The sequence below is a fragment of the Amblyomma mixtum genome, chromosome 7 (genome assembly GCF_055824585.1).
Source record: "Amblyomma mixtum isolate Tamu chromosome 7, ASM5582458v1, whole genome shotgun sequence".
Lineage (NCBI taxonomy): Eukaryota > Metazoa > Arthropoda > Arachnida > Ixodida > Ixodidae > Amblyomma > Amblyomma mixtum.
Window position 1 is genome coordinate 137,475,638 of NC_143018.1, and position 19,619 is coordinate 137,495,256.

Sequence of the window (19,619 nt, forward strand, 5' to 3'; positions counted from 1 at the left end):
CTCAGATGACGCACGTCATCTGAGTGATGACGCACGTTATCTGAGTCATCAGCACGTGATTCAGTCGCCAGAGATGAGTCTCGAAGTTTGGAAGAAAGCTAACGGCATCTACCAGGTAACACTAACACGTCTTCCACTTCAGGTCATGCGGAATTGTATCCATCATTCATTGGCAATTAGGGAGGCATAACTGGGACCGGACAGGCATAAGATGAACAATTTTTTCCTACTTCGTAATGACCCCAGGTTTTTATTTCTCCGAAATGCGAAATAAGGAGTAGATGGTTCCAGACGGAACAAATAGACATTATTTTGTAAGATGCAGTTGAAAGAAAATAGAAAAGATGAAAGCAACCGGCGATGTAGAAGCTTCATGTTTTAAGCCTTATAATGTCCCTAGATCCCTAGGCAGGTAATTCGTTTTCCTTTGGAACGAGCCATTTGAAGAGCGCCAATTTCTATTGTGTTCACATGGCACCATAGGGACCCGCAACAAGTTCCTGCACCTACGCCATAACACGTAGGCACACACATCTCCAGTTTTCCACAGGCGACTCACGCTGCGAAACTGAAGATCGTGTTCCGGGTGTGTCCGTTCGTCCTGGCATGCGCCTGAAGGCCTCCTCCTTAGTTGCGTCTCTCTTTATTACAGGCGCCGAGCAACTGTAAACTGACCCCCGCATGGAACCAGCGATGCTTTCGTCGTTCCTCCGCCGCCGCACCTTGGGTATATCACCGTTTGAAAGGGTGGCTTCCTGTCGCTTCTGCCGCTGAGAAAGTTTTCGCAAAAACACGAGGGCTAAACCGAGAAAAAACAAGGACGAGCGTTACTCACAACTGAAGTTTTATTCCGAAAACATGCATATATAAATAGAAAAAAACTGCCTAAACGTAGACTATGGTGCTTCAGCTCACCACAATTTGCAGACAGATGAAGCATTCTGACAGGAAGGGCAGCGAGGACAGGCAGCTGGGCTCGGGCTCCGCCTGCTTCAAGTCGTGCATGCCACCGTCGGATAGCGCAAACGACACAGAAAGCAAAACGAAGCCGGCAGAACCGTTCCAGAATGATTTTAAAAATGCAGCTGGTTCGTTGATTACCTAATAACATTTATACTAAATTTTTAATGTGCTTTTTAGTGAAGAGCGCATTTAGATAAACCGTAGAAAGGGTTGAGAAACAACTCATGACTGCGCTCTTGCGCCTGAGTATAGTAGCCCTCTCGACAATGTTGCAAATAGACGAAGCGCACGCTTTTACCGCCTCCCAGCGTCTCGTAGACGCAACCCCCAGCATCGGCCTGTGCGTCAGCACTTTCGCCCAGAAAATGCCTCTCCATCTTTCAAAATTAGCAGAAAGTTTTGATCCATCCGCCGCGATCACTTTGGGCCCTTGGGAAGGAGCGGACAGAAGATGAAAACAGCTCGCTGCAGCTTCACACGGAGTAAATAAAAACAGAGGAGAAAGCGTTTAATAAATGCACTGTTAGGTAGTGTCTTTTTTTATCGATTATTGGGCGGCGTCACGCACTTTGACACAGCCCGCGGGCATGCTCCTTCCGTTCAAACTACCGTTGAGGACGCTATAGTGCAGGAGCGCAAGAGTGTGGACAGGTGTTTATTCTTCTAATATTTCGATGGTTCTCTTTCGCCGCCAAAAACATTACCATACACGAGGTATGTTGTTGCAAGAAACTCAATTGGTTATTTCTGAGTCCCCTCTACAACTCAACAAAAAGCATTGGGGGCTTAAATCGGCCATACAAAGTTTTGGTGAAGTTTTATTAGGTAGAGAGAGGTTGGGCAGATGGTTTTCGATAATCACAAAGTGAACAAGGGAGGGGAAAGCCACAGGCTGCTTTCCAACGTTTCGGCAAGAGGAAGCGTGCCCGGACGCTTTGCCCAGAAGAAGACAGGTCCTCTTGTTGAAATGTTGGCAAGCACTCTGGGGCTTTCCCCTCCCTTGTTAACTTTGTGATTATTCAAATAGTATTAATCAACTGATGAAACCAATTTAAAAAAAATACTCTGAGCGGCGCCACAAAATTGCAGGCGTTTGCCGCGTGCCACGTTATTTTTATGCTTGGTCCAAGTTACGCGAAATTACTTGTATACATTGGAACGCATTCGAATAGCAAGAACGTTTCTTAGCACGATGGCATGCTCCTGTGCCATAAAGCGCCCTCTGTGCTCGAAGTCAAGGAACAGGAAGAAGAAGAAGACTTACATCGCCCAGCTCTACTGTCCGAAGTTCGCACTTCAGAGAAAGATTTAACTGGAGGTCCCTCTCTCCAGGTTAGGGCTCCCATTATCTATGCGAGTGTTGTTATCGTTCGGAGCGAGCGCCAAACTATTTGCATTGGGTTCAATGTGTGGGAATCTGTATGATTACGTATTTTCAACTGGTATGTTGATTTGCCAACTCCTTTAAAAGGCTCGGAGTTTTTTTTTTATATTGCTATTATTCTCGCCAAATTGTTCTTTGTTATTTCACTTCAAATATTCTTCTGTCGTTTTTCATGAATACATTTTTCAAAATTCACGTTCGGCTTCGATATTTTATCGTAATCCTATGAAAATTTCCTTATGCATGCCACTATACCTTGGGCAATCCCCCCACGTGGGTATGTACCATTATAAAGAGGTGAAGAAGAAGAAGAAGAAGAAGCGTCCGCACCTATCGACGCAGCATGACCGGTGAGCTATCCACGACATGCTCCCTCGCCATTTTTTCTCGTAGCCACCGTAGCCAAAGGGCAGCAAAGGTAGCAGATCATTAAATCCTTGCACGCCAGCTGCGGTTCAGTTTAGTAAAGGTGGCATGCAGCGTTAGGACAGTTTCAAAGGGCTACGCGCTGGGCCTAAATTTTGGGCTTTTTACTGGTTAACACCCAGAAGTGCCACAAGGGCTGCGAGCGATGCCGTAGTGTAGAGCTCCCTATTAATTTAAACCTCTCAGGGTTATTTACCACGCGCTGACATTTCGCCTCCATAGAAAATATGGCCGTCCCGGCCTGGATCGAACCCGCCACCGCGGCGGGCTATTCCCTATATGACTACATTTCATGGGTGCAATGAAAACTTATAGTTACAAGCACACACTGCCTGAGGAAGAAAGACGAAAGAGAACGCTGATGCTGCCGCCACAAGAGAAACGTTTGCAGGAAGCCATGCTGAACATGTTTTTGCTATTTGTTTTTTGTTTTTTAACCGTGCAGAAGCATCTTTTCTTTCCCAATTTTTTTTATTCGAGCTGTTTGCCATTAGGTATAATGGTCGTTGGCAGATCATTGCATTGTTACCATGGGCGCCCGTTGCCATGGGCGGCTAGTTCGTCCACGAATTTGCGCTTGTATAAGTGATTGTTCCGATTTGTCAAAGTGACACTTTCAAGATTCAGGTTACACTTGCAATTCTGATGGTGGATTGCTGGGTGCCCTCTCGACATTAGTTTCAATTTGCTAGCGCGTTCTATGGTGTGGTCGTTATTTACGCCCCATCTGTCACATGTACCCTCGCCAAGATGAAAACTAGGTTTTAAATACAACTCGGCTGGTATGTGCCTCTGACTCCGTTCGACGCTGCTTCGAGCACGGTCTCCTCTCCTCTTGGCAAGGTTTTGCCAACCCCAAGAATTTGCCAATATAATCTGTTCCGTATTTCTTGCAAGTGTTAGCCCCGCCGCGGTGGCTCAGTGGTTGCGGCGCTCGGCTGCTGACCCGAAAGACGCGGGTTCGATCCCGGACGCGGCGGCTGAAATTTGATGAAGGCGAAGTTCTAGATGCCCGTGCACTGTGCGATGTGAGTGCACGTTAAAGAACCCCAGGTGGTCGAAATTTCCGGAGCCCTTCACAACGGCGTCCCTCATAGCCTGAGTTTCTTCCGGACGTTAAATCCTAATAATCTTATCAACCTTAGTTGCGAGACAGTGCTTGTAGTGTCTTTCCTCTTTTTCTGTGTTCTCTGTGTAAGTTAGCGCTGTTGTTCCACCATGAATTCACACCAAGTGGCCCAAATGCCTGCTCTGTTACAACCCGACTTTCCCAGCTACAAAATACTGGCCTATAACCACTGCCAATAACAAGGGAGATTATCGAAGAGTGGCAATTGCGCATGCAGAGGCTTCGTGCGTCAGCACATCGTCTGTTCTTCTTTCAGAAGAAAAAAAAAACAGATTACACTTTAGAGTATGCGAAGCTGATCTGTGACTGATTCTACCGGAAACGCCGCATAGTATTCGCTTTTTATTGTTTGTATCCCCGTATCATATTTATTCTGACACGGTCCTGAATAAAATTTAGTTTTAGCTTCAGCGCTTCTCTTTCTTCTTGTCCCTGTGGGTGCTAGTGCGCTGCTCCTTAATTATAGGACACCACCAAGTGCAGTCTACCGCATTACTGGTTAGGCGCCGTTTTATATGGGGGAACAGGTGTGATTTAAAAACACCATGAAGCGTTATACTCCTCGCCCAAAGTCTCTGTCGAAAAAAAAATCTTACTTTGTCATCTATGGGCTTCCACCTCAGAATGCGAAGACTATGGTCACCCCGATGACTGCTCGCGGTCATCTCGCCTCGGTTAATGTGCAATTGAAATCATAATCAAGCTGTACCGAAAGATATGTGTAGATATCGATAGGTCAGGTTATCTGATTATGGCATATTTAATTATGTTTTATAGCTTTAACACCTCATGCGACTCAGGGTACCAGGTACGCTGCAGTGGAAAGCTCAGGATAATTTCGCCCGCCAGGAGTTTTTGAAAGCGCACTTATACTGGACGCACTTAGCCCGCTCGCGGCAGTTACATTTCAATGGACGCGAAATGCCAGAGAGGTCCGTGTATTATGCGATGACAGTCGAAGCTAAAGAGACCAAGGTGGTGGAAACTATCAGGAGCTCTCCACTACGGGGTTTCTCGATGCCTGAGTTTCCTTGGGGGGTAAACCCATAAAACGAACTAAACTGTGTCATTATGCAATTTTTCACTATATTCAGTGCTGCGGGCATCGCCGTTTTCTGTGCCCTTGGATGATTTTCCACCACGAGAAGGAGCGTAAGCTTTCCCCGCCGTTGAATTGCGTTCCCGAGGCACGGTAATTGCACAGTGCCTGCATGGTACGCCTCGTCGAAAGACTTAAGGTGGTGCCGCGTCAGTGCTCCAAATACCGGTTCACGGATCAATGTGATCATTCACTGATATCGACCTTCCTTTTCAGAATTAGAAGCCAGCACGTACTCCGGAGGTAGGATCTGCTTCAACTCCGTTTCTGTGTTCGCTTCTTTCACGCGAATTGATTGAGCTTTCTAACGCGACAGCTTTAAGGGTCCTGTTCAGCAGAAAACTCGGCGTCGTGGTTTGCGTTGCACCGAAAAAATAGGCGTTTGTCGAGATGCTCATATGTCCTCGGGTGGGTAATTCAAATACCACACAACGATCACGCAGTACATCAGTGATGACGTCACTACAAAATTGCTTATTGGTCTACAGTTTCGTAACGTCATTCCACCACTACTGCGTAATGGCTCGGAAGAAAGTACGCTGATGAGAAAAGCGGTCAATCCGGCACTCAAACTGCTGCTTCTTAGGTCGTCAGCCGCCCGGGCTACCCCTCGTTTGCCACTGAGGAACGATGGTTCGAATTTGCTAAAGGAGGCGTCATGTGTTCTGTTAACAAGTAAACGTGAACTAAGAGCAAAATAAAACTAAATGAAATAACGACCAGTGTCCGTGCCTACCAGCAGGCGACCCACTCGCCGCAATTTCTCCTGCCATTCGATTCAAACTCGTGTCGTCTACACCGACGAGGACTACAGGATATCAAGGCGCAAGGCTGGGCTAGTTGCTGTGTCATAGTTAATTGCAAGACTAGCGCATAAAACTGGGACAAAGAAAGAGAAGGAGAGAGGACGAGCGCTGTCCTGTCTCCTTCTCTTTATTTGTCCCAGTTTTATGCGCTAGTCTTTTAATTAACTACAGGATAACTGTTTTGAAGTGAATAACTGCAAGTCTAACCTCAGTTATTCGCGCGAAGTGTTTCAACGCACGCAGTTTACACGCGAAATCGGCCCATGCAGGCCAGACTTGTCGCAGCTTATAAGAGCTCCGTTTTCAATTAAAGTAATATATTTGTCGTTAGAACGCGGTTATCTATTTATCCAGGCTAACATAAATTGGTCCTAGTTTACCGCTAGCGGTGGCTGGTGCATTTGTCGCGACAGGCAGTATGGCCATGACGCGAGTGTATTCAGCGCGAATTTAAGCTACAGTGTGCCCCTTTTAGCTTTTGTCTTTCTCAGAGCTTGTCTAAAGTATACTTCAATGCAGAAAATGCAGGTAAGTGGAGATCGAACCCTGAAGCCCATGTTTCTCACAATCTAACCGCTTCACGCCCCGTTCGTCGGTGTGTATTTTTTGTTTGGATAATAATTATTTCATTCGGTGATTGCGCTTATGCAAATTTCTCATGCTACATCTAAGCATTTTTTTCGTCCTTTTCGATCAAAACCTGGTCCTTTCGGGAGACTAACTGTGCTGCCATAACCATTAGTCGTTCTCGGGACTAAATGCAGAGGCTAACCGTTAGTCTAGTCACGAATATTCTGTAGGACTCAACTATTTGCCTGGTGAAAGCAACGAAGGGGTGCGACCTTATCTTAAGAGAAGAACAGTGGAACGAAGAAAAAAGAACAGTTCGCCGGCTTGGTGATCGAACCACTGTCTCGAATATTAGTAGGCGGGCTCGATATCCACTAGACCACCGGTTTAACTGCTTCAGTCTTTTTAATGCGCGGCTTATATACAAATGTAGAATAGAAGCCGGAATTTACAGCACGTATTGCTAATATTCACGTGATGTGACGCAGTTTTATTGCAATATGCTTCCGCGACAGGTTTTGCTTATTAAAATATAGAAAATATTTGGCAGGTTCTCTCCAACCATCAATGACAGTTTACCAATATTCCTCAAGCGAAACGTATCCAAGAGCTGTATCTCGCCGGTACTCACCTATGGGGCAAAAACTTGGAGGCTAACGAAAAGGGTTCAGCCTAAGGAAAACGCAGCGAGCTATGGAAAGAAAAATGTTAGATGTAACTTTTGGAGTCAGGAACAGGGCAGAGCGGGTCAGAGAACAAACGCAGCATGATGATGTCCTAGTCATAATTAAGACGAAGAAATTGTCTTGGAACAGGGCATGTAATCCGACGACAAGATAATCGGTGGTCCTCAAGGGTGACGGAGTGGATTCCAAGAGAAGGCAAACCTAGCAGGGGGCGGCAGAAAGATAGGTAGGCGGATGAGATTAAGAAGTTTGCGGGGATGCAGGAGCCGCCGCCGGCACTGGATAGGGGTAATTTGAACCCGCTGTAGAGTAGTCAGGCTGATGATGATGAAACACACGACGCGCTTATAACGGCGTTCTTCGTGCAAGAATGATGATCGAGCCGTGTGTGTATTGGCGCACAGTGCAGGAAGTGCCGTGATCGTGCGAAACCCCACTCGATGCCTTTCGGTGGCATATCAACGCGACCTTCCTTCCTCGCCGCTGCCGCCGAGAGTGTGTGGTGCCTTTCCGGCGAGCGTAGCGTTAAGGTTGCTGTACTCGTTGCGCGTGGCGCCGTTGAGTGTCACGCGCCGCGAGGGCGACCGACCGCCTGCCCCTTTAGAGCACCGCTACGCTGCCCAACATCATAAAACCATGTACACACAGCAAAGAAACGAACTTAAATGGCGTATATTTTTTGCGCACCAGTGAACTCACGTTTTGAAAGCTTTGTGTACATACCATTCAGCCTTTGTTAAAGCAGCGATCTTCGCCTGCGCACGGATAGCAATTGCGCTCTTGTTCACAAACATCTACATCTTGTTATTTTCATTTGTCCCGTACTCTCCTGTGCTTAGATTGCTAAAGGTGACAATTTAGTAAGCGGCAAATATGAAAGTTGGTTACTTACAGCAAAGCAGAGAATGACAGCGGGGTCTGAGAATGGTGTCCTTCGGCCCTCCGTTCCTCTCCTTCCTGCCAATGGCTTAACATTTAGCCCTCGAAATCAGCACATGGCTACCTCGGCCTGCAGTTAGCCTTTTCGCAGGCCAAGCTTCTTTTCCGTGGACTACAGGTCATCGTTGCTACCGAAAGTGTGGAAAATCGCTTTGAGTGTATCGACATTCGGGGTAGGAGGGTCTTCTGCAGAGGGTGTCAAACGATTTTTGTCGTTATAGTAACTATGTGTACTTATAGTGCGCGCGCGCTGCATTTGTGTACTGTGCGTCTGTTGTTTTTCAGGTGCTGAGTCTTCGTATGTGTCAGGATATGAAGGTAAGCAGCCACAAAAAAAGAAATTAGGCGTCAAAATATATTCTCCTCTAATTTACGGCTGTAAGAACGAGTCCAGCTTGATAACTTTGCAGAGTTTCGAGGCTGAAATATTACGGAACGTAAATAACCTTGAAAACAACAAAAAAAAAATAAAGCAGCCATTGACCACACGATACTTTGTAAATACAATAAATATACAAATATGAAGTGACTCGCCGACTTCAAAGGGCTCAGTAATGCCACTTTGGTCGTTGGCAAAGATAAACGAAGCGCCGTTGTGAGCCCGTGATCTGGCACAAATTTTGTATTTGCCAAACAGCACATGGAAGTCGGCAGGCTTCCATTCGGCATTTTTCGGCACCAGTTGGTAAGATTGCGTATGTGGACCAGCGTGAACTTTGGGATGCAAGGATGTAGAGCCACACATTGAAACCGAGCGCTGTGTTCCGTGTTTCAATGTGTCTGTCTACGTCCCTGCGTCCCAAATTTCACGCTGGCCCACATATGGAATTCATATAGACCACAAGGGATTGGAGGTTGTTCTGTATCAGCCAGTCGGTCTAATAACATTGTAACGGAAATGACGTGTGCCCGACCGGCATGCAGCGTTACCTATAAAAGGACGCTGCTGCCTCGAATAAAGAGCTTTTTGCGTTGCTGCCACAGAAGCGTCTGTCTGCTGCTTAGAACAGAACATCTGGCGACGAGGATGGGATCCGGCGCGCAGTAAACCGCCGCCAGCCAGCAGCAGTCACGAGGCTGAACCGCCTACGCTGCAAGGCGACACGGAGCCCTTGCAGCCACGATTTCATCGGCGGCCAGGAAGGCTGAACCGCCTACGGTGCAAGGCGACACGGAGCCCTTGCAGCCACGATTTCATCGGCGGCCAGGAAGGCTGATTCGCCTACGGTGCAAGGCGACACGGAGCCCTTGCAGCCACGATTTCATCGGAGGCCAGGAGTAACGCAAGAACGCCGGAGGAGCGCAGGAACGCCGGAGGAGCGCAGGAACGCCGGAGGATTGCAGGAACGCCGGAGGAGCGCAGGAACACCGGAGGAGCGCAGGAACACCGGAGGAGCGCAGGAACACCGGAGGAGCGCAGGAACGCCGGAGGAGCGCAAGAACGCCGGAGGAGCGCAGGAACGCCGGAGGAGCGCAGGAACGCCGGAGGAGCGCAGGAACGCCGGAGGAGCGCAGGAACACCGGAGGAGCGCAAGAACGCAGATAAGTGAAATTTGCTCATTATGGCGGAACCTGGACATGGTCCTAAGCTCGGCAGAATACCCGAATTCGTATTTTGAACGCTTCGAAGGGAAAGGAAGGAAGGGAAAACTTTATTTACACTAATGGTTTTTCCTGCGGTTTGGGGGCATCTTCAGAGACGTCTTGGTTCTACCCCCAGGAGCCTTCTCTGTCGAAGTCGTCCGCCTCTAATCAGTGGTCGGTTGCCCTCAGTCCAGGGCTCCGCTGGCCACTGCCGCCCGTTGAGCTCGCTGTACCAGACCTTGTTGGTCTTCGCAGCGGTCGCTGGACAGCAGAGTCTCCCACTGCTCCGCACTCGGGTTTTGTATTTTGGGGACCACGTCTATGTTTTGGCAGGCCCATGTGATGTGGTATAGTGTAGCTTTTTCGTCGCACCAGGGACATTTGTTCGTGTATATCGTAGGGTGCATTTTGTTTAGTATATGTAGGTTTGGGAAAGAGCCTGTTTGTAATTGTCTCCAAGTGACAGCTTCCTCTCTGCTGAGAGATTTGTGCGGTGGGGGATATCGCATTCTTGAACTTCGTAGACATAAATGATGTCTCGGCAGACAAGAAACTGAAGTTGTTTCTGAGCGTACTAGGTGCGCAAGCATACGAAGAGCTAAAGAAGATAATTGTGCCTCATTTGCCTTCTCAGAAGACTTTCGAAGAAATTAAACAGCTTCTGGAAGCTCATTTCAGCTCAGCTCATTCAATTATCGCAGAGCGTTGTAAATTTAATCGCCGAATGCAGCAAGAAAGTGAAAGCGTCAAAGATTTCATTACTGAACTGAAGCATCTTGCAAGAGATTGCAATTTCGGCACGTTTTTAAATGATGCCTTAAGGGACAGGCTTGTAGCTGGTTTGCGTGACGAGGAAACGCAACGGGCTCTTTTTGCACAGCCTGACTTGACGTTAGAGCTGGCGTGCCAAACGGCGCTAGATAAAGAGCTAGCGGCAGAACAGGCGAAGCAATTGCATGAGTTTGACGCAAAACCATGCAGCGTCAACGTCATTCAGGGCGAACGTCGCCGTGATAAGGAAAAGAAATCGAGGACGGTTGCATGGCCAAAAGAAAAACGCGAGGAAGAGCGGCGAAGTGCTTGCAAGCATTGCGGAAAGCGTCATGCGGGAGAAAAATGTTGGTATCGCAACCACACCTGCAGAAATTGTAACAAAAAAGGGCATTTGCAAGCCGTCTGCAAAAGCGGAGCCAAAGCAAAAGCTGTCAAATACGTCGACACTACGGACGACGAATCCGAAAACTTGAGTTGTCAGACTGTGTTCTTTTTGGGCAAAAGTTCAAGCGGCTACAGCGTCGACCTGAGCATTGAAGGGAAGACTTTCGATGATAATTGACACAGGTGGAGCGGTCACGATCGTACCAGAGCAGTGCTATAAGCAGTGTTTTCCGCATGTTAAATGTGTAGAATCCAATGTGTCGTTGCGCACTTACACCGGAGTTAAAGCTGAAGGTAATTGGAAAAGCAAACGTCTTAGTCAAGCAGGACGCAAGTGAAATCTCTTTGCCTGTAGTGGTAGTGAAGGGAAACGGAACGCCGATGCCTGCTCTCATGGGAAGAGACTGGCTGAAAAACTGCAGATAAACTGGAAAGCAGTATACAGCCTGTCCACGGATAAGTCATTGGAGCAGAGGGTAGAAGCCTTACGGAAAAAGTATCCCGAGGTTTTCAAGAGCACCCCGGGAGTCGTCAAATACTTCGAAGCTCGCATCTTAGTAAATTAAGGGGCTCAAGCAGTGTTCTCAAAAGCACGGCCAATACCATTTGCTATCACAGAGGAAGTAGCAAAGGAGCTGGAAAAGCTCGAGCAAGCCGGAATACTAAAGAGGGTCACGAAAAGTGACTGGGCAACGCCTCTCACTGCGAGCCAGGTTGCTGCTGCGACTGAAAGGGATCGCCTTCTTTCCAATGTCGTGCAGTTCACCTTATCTGGCTGGCCCGCGCACCACGATGATAAATTTCAGCCCTTTTACGTTCGTCGAAACGAACTATCGTATGATCAAGGTTGCATCACGTGGGGCCAGCGAGTGATCATTCCGGACGAACTTCGAGAAGCAGTATTAACATTGCTACATGAAGAACACCCTGGAATGCAAAGAATGAAAATGCTTGCTAGGTCGTTTGTTTGGTGTCCGTTGACTGACAAGAACATTGAAGACACTGTCCGTCAATGTACAGTGTGCCAAACGACCATGCCTGCTAAGGCACCAGGGCCACTGCATCCATGGACTTATCCAACTCGTGTTTGGCAGAGCGTCCATGTCGATTTCGCCATGAAGGATGACTCGAACTTGTTCCTTCTAGTAGACTCTTACTCAAAGTGGATAGAAGTAAAATGCCTCCGCACTACGACGACGTCGAAAACAATCGACTGTCTCATGGAGATATTTGCAGCGTATGGCTACCCGGAGGAACTGATCAGTGATTATGGACCTCAGTTTACTGCGCAGGAGTTCTGCAATTTCGCCTCTTCTCACGGGATTCGCCACACGCGTACGCCACCCTACCACACTTCATCGAACGGGGCAGCAGAAAGGCTAGTTCAGACGACAAAGGCCACTCTACTCAAGAAAGTGCTTCACGATAACCTAACAGGGCAGAACAGAACTCTGCACCAACGACTTAACGACTTCTTGCTTGCTTACAGGAACACCCCGAACTCCGTAAAAGGAAGAACGCCGGCTGAGCTGTTCCTGAAACGACAACCCCGAGTGAAGCTTTCACTCCTGAAACGAAGTTTTGGGCAGGACATGCGCAGCCGCCAAGCCAGAGACGCCACTCATCGCAACGAGGGCCGAGGAAGGGACCCGCAGATGGAAGCCGGTGATGCAGTTCTCGTCAAGACTACGAGAGGGGAAACCCTGTCATGGGAGGAAGCGGTCGCAATGCAACGTGTAAGCGACTCTACGTTTGTAGTTAAAATCGGTGACCAGTTTCGTTTTGTGCATATCGACCACTTGATACCCAGCTGGATATCGGGTGCAAAGTCATCACTCCATCCGGACGTCGCAAAAGAAGCGCATTCTGAGTCCACTCCAAGTGCCGCTGTTCAGCGAGACTTGCCATCAGCTCCCTCGGAAAAGGATTCCCCTGCTGGCTCCGTGATTAGTGGTCCCACTGCGGTCAAGCTTGAGGATGTTCGCTTAGATGACGCCACTTCCAATGAGGAACCGGCATGGCAGCCTGAGGCAAGACACATGGCAGCGCAGCCTTCAAGTTCCACCGCATCAACCATGGCTACACCCGAAGAGGCCCATTTGCGAAGAAGTAATTGCACAAGACGTCCTCCTGATCGCTATCAAGCCTCCAGTTATGAACGCGGGAAGAAACGCGTGTAGCTTTGATTAAGGAGGAAGGAATGTTCTGTATCAGCCAGTCGGTCTGATAACATTGTAACGGAAATGACGTGTGCCTGACCAGCATGCAGCGTTACCTATAAAAGGACGCTGCTGCCTCGAATAAAGAGCTTTTTGCGTTGCTGCCACAGAAGTGTCTGTCTGCTGCTTAGAACAGAACACAGGTAATGACAAATTTTCGGGCGATAATATGGTGTTTAACGTTTAAAGCATGCAAGGTTAGAAGGAACGATCAGTGAGAAGAATATCTGAAGAAAATGAAAGAGAAGCGATGGATGGCAAATGTGCTTAGTTACACACACCACTGCAGTGCCGATGTTAGAACCCCGCGGCTCAGAAATTAATACAGATGTGACGGGAAGAGATAGGTACTGGAGTAACATTGGAATAATGCACGTGCCTCGGCAAACATAAAAATGTTAGAGTTCTGCGAGGTAGCTAAGATATTCTTAAAAGGCTGATATTTTTCTACACCTCCAAGACAAGCGAGTTGAGCTGGTGTCTACTGAAGTGGTTAGGCGTGAAATTATTCTGCGAATTAGTGATCCATCGCACCGACCGATAAGTATTGATTGCAAGTGTTCTCGCACAGATCTGTGAGCTAGTACAGTAGAAGAAGAAATGGAAAAAGAAGGTGGGAAGCTTGGTTCCTATGCTTCTGGTTTCCACTCTTGAAAGCGCGTGTAGGACACGCCTTTCAGCGTTGTAATATGGGCAGTATATAACGAAAGGGCTACACCTCCACGCACACTAGATGATGTATACAGCGGTGAAGTTGTATGGCAAGTTTTATGCAGCCATGCTGGTGTGCGAGCAGAGCTCGTGGAACTGGCTTGAGGTCCCTTTAGTCCCTGGGTCGCACTCGGTGTAGTTGGTGGAAACTACACGGATCTTTAATGCTTGAGCTAAGTTTCTTTGAAGAAGCTCCTTTAAACTAAAGCGACGTTGATGAATCCTCATTCATCCATTCATGACTAAGGCTGTCCGCTACGTCGTTGTCGAAGACACATGTGTGTGAAGGAACCGCCTATAAACGTAGAGAGAAACCTCTGCTGTGCAGATTCTACAGTAAGTGAAGAGAACTAAGTGGCAATCTTGTAGAGGGGAACCCATGGTTTCCAAGGGAAGCGCTTTACTTTTTAAAGTTAGAGCACTTGAGGACGACATAATACCGGCGAAGGTTTGGCGCCTCAGACAAGATTTATTACAGATTCATGCAAGACAGTGTGTAGTCTGCGGTATTTTGTAGAAAAAAAAAGATGTATTTAGGAAGCCATTAGTAAATCGCAACTATATGCGTTTACGGAACATATCTTTATCCTTTTGTAAGACGCTTATGCCTCAGCCAATTACACCGTCGCGCTGAATCGAGATGCACTGGTGTTTGAAAACGGTCAGAATGGTGTGAATTTTCAAAAACTGGAACAATTAAACGACAATGCGAGAAGTTTGTAAATGAGTGATTGAATAGTCCAATTCCGGAGAAGCGTAACCAGTCATAGTGTATTTAAAGGAAGTGCTTTAGAAACTATTACCGATGCAATGACAATAACACAACCCTAGAATAAATGGAGGCAACAAATCACCTATCCATTTATTCGTATTTACTCTATGAAGCTTTGTTGATAGCTTCCTCACGGATATTATTCTGATATAGGGGCCGGAAAATTTGCTGATAAAGAGGGAGAATTATCGTCCGATCGAGTGTCCGGTAGTCATCCGACAAATAAAAAAAACGGTGGCATTCATCAGGGCATGTCCTTCGAGTTCCTTCTTGATAATGTAATAGACAAGTTGCAGTCATAGTTTTAAAGACGCAGGATACATTTTGTGCACTCTGCGTGCGTAGACGGCCGCCATGTTGGCTTTTGTCCTATCCATACTGCGGGTTTCAATCCTTGAAGAATGCGCTTTGCACATTTCACGCTGCATGGTTTACTGTGCAGTACTTATTCCGAGAACTTGCACCAAGCAGCCTACATTACGGATGTACACAAGTTAAGTTCAACAAACCAGGAATCTCTAGTTTACGTTTGCTTTAGGTTTAGAACCTTTTGATCTCCTGTAGCTCAGAGGTCTTTTAGACGTTCAATGTGAAATAGCGCACTCAGAAGGAAGCGCTTAGCGCCGGACTTTTTTCTAAAATGCTTTTTCTCTTCCTCTCTCCAGCAAGCACCATAGACTCAGGTACGTACGCGCACGCACACGCGTAACGCGTGATATATGGTATATTTTCGTCTTCAGTTGCATAATGATACGCCAGAGGTCTTTATTATACGATACCGTCGCCAGTTAGGAGCAACGATCGTGCTCCTTTTCTTAATCGTAATATGGGTTGGTTTTATGCTTTTCGACCAGTAGGTTTAATTCTGAAACAACATTGTTGCAGTTATCACACTTCACCTCATTGGCAACGCTCTTCTGAGCACAAATTTCGTTCATTAATTTTTTTTCTTTTTGTTCATTACGACCAGTGTCATTTTGCTCGTTAAGTTTTGCTCTTCCTATGCATATAGTTGTACTGCGAAGAAGTTCAAAAATGTTTCTTTACCAGGATCAGGTCGTGCCAGATAGTTATATCGTGGTGGTCGATTCCCTAAGTTGTTAACGTTAACAACTCTACTATCTTCCGGAAAAGCAAATTGATCACGGCTCTGCTGGCAGAAACGGCTGTGGGGCCGCCACATGGCGCTGCTCACCCGCGCCGCCTGCGCCGCCTAGCGCAGCCAAAAGTTACTGTCGCGCCTCTCGCTCGCCGCCAGTGGCCCGTGTGACGACAAAGGCCACCATTGCTTTCACACGGGTGCTTCTCGCGCTTGATAAATTTCGAGTGCGGCGTTCGGCTGCTCTGCTGCTGACGGTCACGATCAAGGGGACCGCCCATTTTCAGTAGTCGAACAGATGGCATTGTAGAGTAGTAACAGAGCAAGTGCGCGACATCAAACCACTGCACTGTGCAGGAACGAAGCCCCGTTTTGTATTACGTTGTTCGTTATGTCGCCCCCTCACACACAGTTTAAAAAATAGTCCTGTATTTTTGCCTTCACTCCGAACATGCTAACTCACTCCTAATCCGCTGAAAGCGCAACTTGTGAGTGCGCATCTGAGTTTGCTTTTTCGACAACATGTAACGAAAGGCCTTGCACTTAGTTAAGAACACACAGCATTATGTATTGGTTCCAGGAGTGAGATCTTCGAAGAATATTCGGCTCTTCTGCTCAAACCCTTATCTCCGCCTCAAGAATCACGAGAACATCTTCGAGAGGTTATCATGCGTAAAATGGCTAAACGACCCCCGAACTCACGATAAACATGTCCAACTTGAATCTTCAAGGTCTGGGTATGACGAACACCTTTGAGGAACTAAGATACACGTGTGTTGTCGCATACGTCGTCGGAACGCTGCCTAATAACCCGACTGCACATACAACACATGAATCTAACCGAAGAGAGAGTAAAACTCTCGCAGGAGTGGCGCTACGCCCTGCACGTAAGACTACTCCCGACTATGATGTCCAGGGACAACCACGAGAGTAGGCGAAAGGTCAAGGCAGACGCCCTAGCTCACCACTACGGAGGGGAACCCGGGGTACACTACTTGGAGGCGTCCGGCCGGCTCCAAGGTGGCTTGTACACGACGGTGGTAATCCACGAGTCCAAAACGATGAACGGGCTCACCCTCGAAGCCTGACACGTAACCGAAGCGGAGGAGGTCGCCATCGCGTTAGCGGCAACACACTCCGATTCCGAGACAATCATAACCGGCTCGCGAGGGGCTCATCGGAACGTTGAGCTGGGCCGGGTCCCGTGCCTGGCCTACCGGCTGCTGTAAAAATTCAGGGGGGACTTTGACGATCTAATGTGCGCGCGGCGAAAGCCTTGCCACGCAAGTTTGGCTGCACGGCCGTAGGCACACACGAGGAGGCTCTGGGGGTGACTTGTAATGGCTAGTCATGACCCTTGACTAGTAATAACTAGCTTGGTTAATGACTAGCTTGCCATGATTGTTTATTGACTAATTATTCACGATTGGTTAATGACTAACTAGCGATGGCTAATTAGTTGATGCCTGGTTCATGACTAGGTAGTCATGACTGATTAGTTTATGACTACTAGTCACGATTGGTTAATGAATAACTAACTATTCATGAATAGATAACGGCTAACCAGTCATAAATAGTCATGACTAACCACTCATGACTTTCTCTTCAGATGTAACGGACGGACGGACAGAGTCATGGCCGTGAGTATGACCGCTTAAAGGCCTTAAAACAGCTCGTACATAGGAAGTCTATCCCACCGCTTCATAGCCTGGGCTCCGGCACACTCGGGGCTAGGAGGAAACGAGGCAGCAGACGCAGCCGCCCGCACGCTCTTTAATCGGGACACCTCATCCCCCTCCTCCTGAGAAGAGGGGCAGGCCGTGCCGATCTGCACTTTACGGGAAATAACTCGGCTATACCAAGATAGACACAACCTTTGCCCCCACCCGCGTGAAGGATTAACGAGCACGGAGGAAAGCCTGTTCCTCCGCCTTGTCACGAACACCATGATGTTCCCTGCCTCGGTAAAGCATTTTGACCCTGCTTTCTCCGGGGAGTACGTGCCCGCACTGTGGAGAAAGGCCCTCGAATCTCTACCATATGGTGTGGGCGTCCCATCCAACCCTGCCTTCACCTCCAACCCAAACCCCACCCAGGAGGACTGGGAGGCGACACTACTCGTCTGTTCCGAACTGAAAGCCGAAAAGGCGATGGTTGAAGAACCAATGGCGGCAGTGGAAACCACTGGGCTCCCGTGCAAGGGACTCCACCTAGTGTTTGTGAGGGGAATGGCGCTAAGCCTGACCCCCAGAGCAACCTCCTTAAAACCCTCTCTTTTCAGAGGAAATGAACTCTTTCACCACCACGATCACCTACAAATTTTTGTTTTTTCTTCTTGGGCGCTGGTAGCCTTCCGGCTTCATGGCGGTGTGTATTTCAAAGCATCTTGGTATCAGGATGTGTATGGAAACGGATCACTACAATACTGTTAGTATTTGTAGGTCTTTGAAAAATTCCGGAATTTCTGATACATGCGGAAACTTTCGCCAGTAGCCCGTGGAAAAAAAATGCGTATTTGAATGTGTCAGTACGCAATGAAAGCTGGTTTAATTTTTGTGTGTGGTTGTGGCGGGTCGATCTAGTCTTGCTGGTCTATATATGCTTTATAACGAGCACGTTTAATTGTTTGTGTGTTAGGTGACACATAATCAATTTTAACTCTTGCATATTTTGCTCTTTTTTCCAGGGTTAGGAGAACTGCGCTTTTTAGTAATTCTGTTGGTGAATCTGTAATGGGGCGTTTATTAATAAACATCTTAATGCCTTTCTCTGCACCGCTTCAAGTTCTTAATGATTTTATTAGTAAAAGGAAACCAAACATGGTTGGCGTATTCTACAATCAGTCTTAAAATTCTTTTATATAGAAGCAATCTTGTTTCAGACGGTACTATTTTAAAGCGTCTGTTAATCAATAAAAGTTGTATTCATAGAGTGGATGTCATGTTGTTAACGTACGAATCCCATCTGAAGTCAGAAGTTTGTGTCACACCAAAGTACGTATGCTCTAGGAGAGATGTTGCTTTTTTCTGAGGAAAAGGGAAGCCATATTTATTTATTTATTTATTTATTCGATACTGTCCATCCTATCAGAGATCGTAACAGGGAGGGCATTCAAAAGTACAGATGCACAAAAGATAGCAATGGTAATAATCGAAGTACATAAAAAATATGACGCGAGATTATACATTAGAAAATACTATAACAATTAAACCAGAATGAAAAGCTTGTGACAAGATTTTGGCGGACAGTTAATACCACAAGTGAAAACACAAGCGGAAGGAATAACTTCGTAATGACATATATGAACTCAATAAATACTAAGATATGAGTAGTTGAATTTCCACACGTGTGCTGAAGGAATTTAATGATGGATTACTAACAATGAATGTGTTCAAGGTGTTTCATTCGCGTATACTACGAGGGAAGTTGGATTATTTAAAAGTGTCAGTACGGAATGAAAACTCGTTTAGAGTGTGTATGTGATTATTACGCGTTTGTCGCGTTTGTGATTTTGATATGTATCTTGAAGTGTCGACATTTAATTGATTGTGTACGAGTTGGTACATGGTTTTAAGGCGCGCTAGTTTTGCTCTGTTTTGAAGGGTTAGTAGTCCTGCGTGTTTGAGTAGTTCTGTTGGTGAGTCTGTCAACCTGTGTTTATTAAATATACATCTGACCGCCTTCCTCTGCACTGCTTCTATTTGTTTAGTAAGCTTGTAAGTGAAAGGAAACCAAACAACATTAGGATATTCTAGAATTGGTCTGACAACTCAGAAGACAGACGAGGCAAAAGACGAAGGAAACGCTAAAGTTGATTTTCTTAGTTGTCAATATTTTTGCTATTGCTATCAGTGATCGTTTCGGGTTTCTTTATAAGTGAAAGTAGAAAGATTCTCTTTATTGTCCGTGAATCTTGAGACGCCGAGGAGTGCAATAAAGCTGATGATTTTTCTATGTACAGATGTAATAGTTTCTAAAAGTTATTTCTTATTTAAAAAAAACTCATTTCAATCAGCATGCTGGCGGTTAAAAAGATTAATAGCTTTACCGCACATAACACGGCTTCGCGAACAT

At 46.9% G+C, this 19,619-nt stretch overlaps 1 protein-coding gene across 1 annotated transcript in view; it reads left to right on the plus strand.

Moving 5' to 3' along the window:
- The window catches only part of LOC149337682 (uncharacterized), an 83,309-nt gene that overhangs the window by 7,714 nt on the left and 55,976 nt on the right, over positions 1-19,619 (plus strand). The gene's annotated exons all lie outside the window — the stretch shown is intronic.